This window comes from Athene cunicularia (genome assembly GCF_003259725.1).
Source record: "Athene cunicularia isolate RWA chromosome 2 unlocalized genomic scaffold, athCun1 chr2_part1, whole genome shotgun sequence".
NCBI lineage: Eukaryota > Metazoa > Chordata > Aves > Strigiformes > Strigidae > Athene > Athene cunicularia.
Genome location: NW_020799095.1, coordinates 43,720,776 through 43,730,117, shown reverse-complemented (window position 1 = coordinate 43,730,117; position 9,342 = coordinate 43,720,776). Strand labels below are relative to the sequence as shown.

The following is a 9,342-nucleotide window of genomic DNA, read 5'->3' as shown; positions in this document are numbered from 1 at the left end:
TAGTAGAGTGAGTCCAGCAAAGGACCACAAAGATTATTTAATAATTGGAGCATCTATCAAAAGGAAAGGCTATGAAAGCTAAAATTGTTTAGATTTGAGGAGAGAGGACTTTTTTTTTTTTTTTTTTTTTTAAAACTTTTTTTCCCCCCCGAAAATTAAGGCCCCAGTGTTAGAATAGAAATACTATTAGATGGGGGCATGGGTCTTATCTCAGATGTTTTCTCTAACTGAAGACAGTGCATCAGTTACTTAATGCAAAGCTCAATACCTGGTTGTCCTAACTTCAGCAGCTCTATTACATGCATATCTACAACATAAAATAGTGCTTAGGAGCTGGATAGTATGCACAGAGCATTTTAAGAGAGGGGAGAGGGGTGCGCATCCACGATGATTTTTAAGAAGTTAAAATCCAGAAATTTACAGATTAGCAGCTGGTAAAAAACATGTTTACAGAATATTAAAACTACAAAGCTACAATATGCATGTACAGTTATGAGAAGTAAGGACAGTGCTGTACTGCTGCTGACATACATATAGAGTTTCCTCAAAGTAAGGAACTTACAGGGCCCTCTTCTTCCCCTATCGTATTTCTCATCCTATTTTGATAGTTCAGAAATCAAAATAAACCCAGAAAAATAATTATTTCATACTACATTAACTGCATAACAAAATTGTATGAGAGAATTGCAAATATCAACATATATAAAAGCTTTAAGCAGTCTATTGGAGTATTTTAATTATTCTTGCATTTGTAGCAACCTAAGAATATCCCCCATAAAACATAAAAATCTCTCAGTCTTTGGCACACAGATTAGACCCTCAGCAATTTTTCATCTTTCTTATTCAGGGCAGTTTCATTACGTTTTACTCCCACCTGGTGGTTGTATCCAACAACAGCACAAGTGAACATCCAGTATTTCTGGGTGTAGTTCAACATGCATTAGGTAAGAGTATTTATGTGGGATCTAGGCATGAGTTTTCTGCCTAGTTTCAAAAATTAGAGGCGTGCATTTTCTATTTTTCTATATGCCACAACTAATGCAACAGTCTACACTATAAAAACCCTTAATGTTACACTCAAGTAGCTCAGACTGTATCCGTAACTGATAAATCTAGCAAAATCAAAGTGTTTTAAAGCAATACAAATTTTCCCATTTGATAACATGCAAAGCAGTAAGCAAAACCTACATGAAGGCTATGCTAGACAAAGTATTATGGAGATATGAACATTTTCTGAACTTGAGTACTTACAATAGCACTATCAGCTCTACAAACTTGCACAGGTATTTAATAACTAACTCCAAAAAGGTATTGCCACTACATGGAATAGGTTTTTACAAAGCAGTGCAATGCTACTGTGCAGACCTAGTGAATACCACAAGAGGGAGCCCTTCCCCAAGGTAACGTTTTGAAATAAAGTACAGATTTCTGACTAGTTGCAGTAACAGAAGTCCATGGTCAGATCCAAAATCTACTGGTATTTCTGAAGTCTTCACACCAATTGTGGTAAATCTTGGTTTATTTCAGTAACGTCTACCCCTAGCATAAGCTCTGAAATACAGAGTCAAACTTAGAAACACTAAGATACTGAATTTACTTCCTTGCTAGCCTTTACTATTGGATTTATGAACCATAAATTATACTGTGTATGCATAAAGTGGTACTTTCAAAAGATTATCACATGAAAATCAGAAGATGGTCACTGGAAAATTCAAAGGCCTTCCTATGTGACAGCTACTTCTTCCAGCAGATTTCTAATTAAACCAAGTTTTCTCAAGTACTGCAGCAACTCTTACAGAGTGAAAAAATTATATAATATTCACCCTTTGATATATATTTTTGTAGTTTTTCCAAAGTCAATTCAGACACAGAATGAAGGATTATTTTCTTTTTTTTTTTTTTTTTCTTCATGTTTGGGAGTAAAGAATATAAATCTAGCAGCTAAATCCATGTGAAAAAAATGAGAATTAGCTGGGTTTTTTTTCTTCCACGTAGGAGACATACAAAATTAGCAATCCCCCATGACGTGGGACAAAACAGATCATAAAAGAACACAACTATAAAGAAACTCTAAAGTCATGTAGTCTAATCTGCTGCTTAAAACAACTAAACTGCAGGTGCAATCAGGTTTCTCAGGGCTTCAGCCAGCTGAGTTTTGGAAAATTTCCAAGGATTTTTATCTCCCAGTCTCTCTGGACAACTTTCTCCAGTGTTCAACCATCCCCACTGTGAAGAATTGTTGCTTTATGCCCTGCAAACACTGATTCTTACCTCTCACTGCACACTGGAGAAGCAGCTGGCTCTATACAAAGCAGTTGCAAAGCCAGATGTACTCTTGCCTTTCCCACATAAAGACTTTCTGAAGTGGGCAAAGTCTACTCTCTCAATCCTTTATTCGACAATTTTCCTTCCTCACTTCTCAAGTCTTACACTACTCTATCACCAGCCAGGGTCACCACTGACCACCACACCTAGTCAGCTCCTCCTATTTGTTCTAAAACCCATGAAAAAAAGTTCTTTTACTGTCCAGATAACGCAAAAAATACTTGACAAGTTTCATAAAGGTGACAGACAATATGCGTTATTTCCTGTCTTCACCTACCAACATGTAATTTGTTGTTAACTTCTTTAATCTTAAAACAACCCTCAAAACAGGAACAAAAAAAACATATCCTTACAAGTTAGGGAACTGGAATTTCATTAATTTGCTATCTGTATTACTAGACGTTCATCAAAAACTATATATTTTTCAAAGAAAAATCCTCCAAAGTCCTATTACTACCTCTTCACAGAGCAGGAAAAGGACAGAACAGTTAATTGTAAATTATTTCTTCCAGATTAAATAAATTGTTTCACATAGCGAAGGTACTACCTCCTTTCTCCAGCCAAATCTACAAAAGAATGTCCTGTTTTCACCAGTTATTTCCCTGAGACATATACAAATGTCCAAACCGTTTTCAAATATTAGTATCCATTACACATGCCATAGCCATAAGCATGTTAACCAATACTGGAAAGCATGCAAAGCTCACTCTGCCAGACATCAAGGCATCATTGCTGCAAGTACAAGTAATATTCTTTTCCTGCACCTTGTTTTCCTTAAAACAGTTTATTTTTATTGAGCATCTTTACCACACTCGATATGCTCATATTCTATAATTTTGCTTGTTTACAATAAATCATTAACAGTTGAATCTAACAATCCAATCCCAACTGCTCACAGCTAGTAACTTTCTTAAAACAATTTTTTCATCTTGAGAATAAATTTATATTTATAATCATAAAGAGATGGATTTATGAATCTTGCATTAACACACAAGGAAGAAGTTTGAACAGCATGTTTCCACATTAGCTTCTAATAGCTTTTATTCCACATTACTATTCAGAGCAGTGAATTTGGTTTAACTCCATCGAGTCTGCAAAATTCTTTAAGAAAATCCAACAGAACAGTTAAGACAGATGTTTGTGATATATCACACAGAAGCAACATCAACTAGCCAATAACATATTAACAATTCAATTAGCATCTTAAATGAACATGGAGTTAGTAGTTTGAAAATAAGAATATATCTGTACACATATAACAGACATCCATTTTAATTACGTTATGCTGAGTACTAACCATGAATTAGTGAGCCATTTAACCACTGAATATAGTAGTTTTGTGGAAAAGAAAGCAGGATCTCATTGCTGATTATTGAGAAAGGTAGAAGCAGGACTGCACCAGCTGAAACTGCTAGAGTGAAGGTGCTCAAGAACAGCCTGAAATTTAAAGAAATGTACCACTGTTACCATCAGCATGCTCTGAACAGGGAAAAAAAAAAAAAAAGTAGTTAGACAACCTATTAATCAGCATTTGAGGAAAACACATTCTTACATTGTAAAGGGACAAGAGAAGCTGATTTCTAGAGTATTTCACTTCCAGAATGCAAATTTCAAATACCAAGTAGATCACAGAATCCAGTAAAAATAATTCGTTTTTACCAACTACCAAAATTATTCTCTTGGGGCTTGCATGCATTCAATTCCAATGTCATACATGTTAAATTACTGGAGTTCACATAACACCTTTTCATAAGTCTCCTATTTTAATTTTCATTTCACACACACACACTTAGAATAAAAAAAAAATCCATTTCTATATTCTTCCTACAATTTTTAAAAACAGAGAAGCTTTTTAATGTCTAAGTAATGAGTACAATTATATGTTATCAAATATTTTAATACTAAACTATTTGAGTATCATCTCATTACTCGGGGTTTTCTGGTAGCTGTTAAGTCAATACAGAGAAATTGTCAGCTTAATTCTTTTTAGATCCAAAATACAATTTATATCAAATGCCATCTTGTGGCATTAAAAAGAACTGTGTTCTTAAAAAAAAAAAAAACAAAACCAACAAACAAACAACCAAAAACATTCTTACAGAACTAATCCAATGCTAGAATAAAATCAGAAATCATTCTCAAAATTGCACGACAAAAGATACTTAAATAGATTGTTCAGACAACAGGAATGTCAGTAAGTTGCTTACAGAGATCTTACTTTTCCTTAACAGTCTATGAATCCCTTTTTTATTCACACAATGAAACTACAGCTTAACTGCAGAAGAAAGTCTGGGTGACTTATTTTTAGAAAGTATTCTTATGTGGCTTTGTTAGTGGTCTCTTAGGTATTTTTTTTTTCTTTTATTTAAGTATTCTAAACCAGAATTATGAAACTTAACATATTACAGCCTAGCAAGGTGCTAGAGCAGTTTGGCTTTGTTTTCTCTCCACCACTTCTTAAGTCCTGACAATTATGCTATGCAAAGAAATATCCATTTGCATATGTTTGACAGTTATTGCCTTCTGGAAAATAACATGCACACTTAAGGAACAAGAAAGCTTAGGCTGGAAGAACAAGAAGCATTTTATAACAACACTTTTGATGAAAGACTCTAACGGAATTGCTCATCTTGTCTTACATTGTTTGTACATGAAGAACGCAGTATTTACAATTGGTATTTTAAAGCTATAATAACCTAGAAAACAGATGCAGGGCAGATAACAGTTAACAAGACAAATTTTGCTCTTTGAATATTGAAATCCAGAACCAGGTTAAGACCCCCACTGCTATGAAAATCATAAATCTAGAAGAGCCTTCACTATAGTCTTAAAAACATGGGAGATGCTACTCTACTTGAGAGGGAAGAGTTTCACAGCATTTTAAAGTGTGTATTTTTCTCTAGATCTGAATTAGACCTTGTGGCTAATAACTAATTTCAAATTATAAAAAATATTGTTATCAGACACTACCATCAGCAGAACACTTAAGATTTACATCACCTTTGTACATCTTTCAAGCCTGCCACAAATGCGCAGCTGAAAGTGAACAGCTTGCAATGTACTCGGCACTTTCCCAGGGTACAAGACAAATCAATAAAATACTCAATGAGCTCTCCTTCTAAGAGGATGACAGTACCACCACGGAAGAGCTAAGAACACTGTAATAAGCAAGTAGCAAGTCCACATAGTTATCAAATCATGTAACTGTGGCAGCAGCTCACAGATGTTCTGTAGATCTTCAGATATATTTAAATAAGAAAGATTAATATCCAGCTTTACAAAGGAACAGGAAGAAGAGAAAGAGTTGCTGGCAGACCAACAGCTCTGGCAAGTGCTTGTCTTTCATTTGTTATTCTGGTTTACGCCTTAAGATGATCAAATACAGATGTCCACTTCAGGGTCAGTTAACTGAATTCCACCTCTTGTATCAGGCCCTCATGTAGTATTTTGGCCAATTTCATGCCTACCAGGAAAACCACAGGTGAAAAAAGCCCCAGACCAAACTGCCTTGCCTGTTGTCATGTCTTTCATAACACAAGGTGCCACTTGACCAAATATTTTTCCTCTGCCCTGTAGCAATCTATTTGCTGTCATATTTGAAATGTACTGTTATTTATTTGGAAGCATACAAGATTCCTTTCATAACAATATAGTCAGGAAAAAAGTTCTGCAAAAAAGCTATACATACGATATTCTGTTAACGATGGCATCTTCATCCTCTTGCTCATCTGAAAATAAAATTAGAACAGGTTATACTCAATACTTAGCTGTCATTCCTCGGGTTAAAATGTATACACGTAAGAATCATTTTAATTTACAATTAAAATTTAGGATTACTAAAACAATTTGTTAACATCAATATTTAAAGAACATTCTTATCAAAAATGAATACTCTTTTTTTCCTAGCCTTAAACTCTTTTCAGTCAATGTAACTATGAAGTTATTTCATTTTATTTAAATACGCATATCAAAACTTCTTGGAAACATCTTCCAGAGGGCTCTACAGCAAACAAGCTTTCAGACTGCTACTACCACCATGGCTGCTGCTAGTCTCTGTTGTTTCAGAGTTCCTAAGTGACAGAAAAGTCTTAGGGTCCATACTAACTAATACTATAAATTCCTAGATGTTTCATTTTCAGTATTAATGTATTTTTAAAACGAGAAAGCATACCCATGACAGTAGTGATGACCTCTCAGCTGCTTCCCTTTACTCATTCCGACTCGGGGATTTAGTGAAGACAGGGAAGGAGCATCGTTCTTGTTCTTGGTTTTATGGATTTAAGATACCATGGTTTCCTTTCTGGTATTTCACATTTTAGACCATTTTTGTTCACTTATTCCTCAACTAATATTCTAACTTTTTAAAATAAAATCAACATTTAACTCAGAGGTCAATCGCTAATATATTCTTCATTTATTCTTTATATCCTTTTCTACACACATCTGTACACAAATATATTCATTTCTACATTTGAAATAATTTGAGTCATCTTTCTTCTTTTAAGGCTCCCAGGTTTTCCATGAGAGGTAACTCAAATTTATTTTAAAATCTAAAAATAAAGCCGGGTGTCTCAAATTCTTAAGAATCATGCACACACTTGAAATAAACATATAGCTACTCATCACGCTATCTGGAATTCTTCTGTGAAAGCACATTGGGTTATTTTTCTGTTATTTTGATGGGAATCTCATGGTGTTTTGAGATATTAAGTCAAGATCACTTATGAATCATTTGGCTAAAGAGCTTGTTGTAGAAACAGCAACAATTTGCCCTGAAAGAATTCCAAACATGTTAACTCTTCAAGTGTGTCTCATCAGAAAGGTCCTAGCAGGCTACAAAGTTTGCCTAACTAAATGCTCACAACAAAGCTTTAATAAAGTCAGGACAGCTGCAGAGCAGTTCCTCTCACTAGCAGATGAGATGAACTGCCAAAAAAATAATATGTGTTGTTACTTCCAATAGTGTTTGCCAAACCAGTTCCTTCTTCCTGCTCTTCCCTATCTCAAAATGGTAGCAGCTTTGTAGTATCAAAAATACATACCAGGATGAGGAGACAGTATCCATCTTCCTCATTTGTTTAACCATTTCATATGTTTAAAGAGGTGTACTTTCTTTTTTTAAAGGCACTAAGTTTCTTGAAGAGTTTACTTTTTTAGAAACATGAATCCATCTATGAAAGCAGCTCTATCATAACATGGGTCACTGTAGCTCAGTGAACAGTTCCCATTAAATTTCAAAGTGCCAAGATCATTATGCATAAGAATGCTTCTTCAGCATGACTATTACTGAGCACCAAGGTCACAGATAACCTGTCAAAAGTGAAAAATTCTGCCATTTTGTAAAGATTTTAATACTCTTTGTCCTTAGAAGAAAGTGACAGGGGTTCCTACAGACTAGTTTCAGGCAGACAATATTTCTAAAAGAAAAAATATACAGTATTATCTCAAGGAATAAGACTTCAGTGTTAAGGTCATAAGGAACAGGTTAAGAACACTGAAATATATGTACCTGAGCAAAGGAGGATTTTTAGAAAAAAATCCACTATTTACCTTCTGTATTACTGGCAACCTTCTCACTTTACCAGCTAATGCTCTGAACTTGATTTTGGTGCTAGACCACAGCCTGAAAATACTTATTCTGGAGAAGCAGACATGAAAGGAGAACAACAGGATCTAAAGGCAAGGGAGGCAGAAGCATCTACTTGACATTCACACCTTTCTTCCTCTCCAAATCAGTTAAAATTTAGGCTGCCATGGAGCCAGAACATAACTGATTGTGGCCATCCACACCACCTCCATAACAGCCACCCACTCTCACTCACAATAGCAAAGTGCCAGCTACAGGGCTCTCTGATCCTTTTCTGAAATGCTCAGTGCACTCCCTCCCTCGGACAGTGATATTAGAAGGCATATTGAAAGGTCTGAACAGGCACAAGGGAAGTAATGGAAACTCACAGCCCAGGGACAAAGGGAGCAGACAGAAGGCAACGACAGCAGCATATACAGTCAGATCAGTCTGGGCTGCCATAGACCAGCAGCCTACTTTTTGTTAGAGATCTGGTTCTTCTGCTTTCCTTGTGGAGGCGGGGAGAAAAAGAATCACCTATTCACTTGAAAAACAAAATTATTTTTGAATATATTAAAAAGTCTATGCTTACCTGCTTTCCTTTTGTATCTTGTGATTATGAAGTAGGAAACTATGTAGAGAACAGCAAATAGAAGAAAACAGATCTGGAAAAAAAAAAAAATTGCATTTATGGGGTTGTGAAGAAATGCCTGAATTATAATAAGAGTAGACAAAAAATCCAGTATCAACAATTTAAAATTTAAAATTTAATTCAGATCAACAAAAGTGTATTCTATGTAAACATCAACACTGTTATGTTTTATACCTTATTAATATAAACCAATAAGAACAGTTTAATTAGAGTAAGAGGTATTGAATCGATTATTAAGAAAAAATTAAGAAAAAAAGCCTTATTTACAATGTGATTTTTTGTTTGGAAGAGAGTTGGGAAGGTGGGTTGTTTTTTGAAGTTTGAATCCACTTGACTTGTGAAGGGGATACAAAGCGTGGTATTTTTTACATCTAAACTAAGCATAATTGTATTTATATGACAGGCTTGTCAAGATCTATTTTGGAGTAGATTATCAACATGAGGAAAGAAGAAAGCAGTTATGTTTACAATTTCCATCATGTCTTGAATCAAACAAATTTCAGGTGACAATACACACAAGGGACTCATCTACCTATAGTCGGCGTCAAAGCATGAGCTAGTCAAACACATTGTTTCCTTTAGTTAGAAGCCAAGGGCGCAATTTCCATCCTCATAAGGTAGGCCAATTATCTAGGTTAGATGTATCTTGAGCCCAGCGTGACTCGCATCAAGGTGTTTCTAAGATTTAGCACTAGAATTTCAATATAATATGGTAAGACCAAAATACCTACAAATATGTTGGAAATCTTGGAGGAATCAAAGAGCAAGACAGTTTTAACCCTCCAAGCCTTTGTAGGAA

At 35.0% G+C, this 9,342-nt stretch overlaps 1 protein-coding gene across 1 annotated transcript in view; it reads right to left on the bottom strand.

Annotated features, from left to right (window-relative positions):
- Window positions 1–8,551, bottom strand: part of LMBR1 (limb development membrane protein 1) — a 61,782-nt gene extending 53,231 nt beyond the window's left edge. Inside the window, exons 1-3 of the mRNA XM_026842258.1 lie at window positions 8,484–8,551; window positions 6,014–6,053; window positions 3,623–3,762 (exon numbers count right to left, since the gene is read on the bottom strand). The gene's annotated coding sequence lies outside the window, so the exon portion shown is untranslated. The remainder of the gene's footprint in view (window positions 1–3,622; window positions 3,763–6,013; window positions 6,054–8,483) is intronic.
- Between the last annotated feature and the right edge of the window lie 791 nt (window positions 8,552–9,342).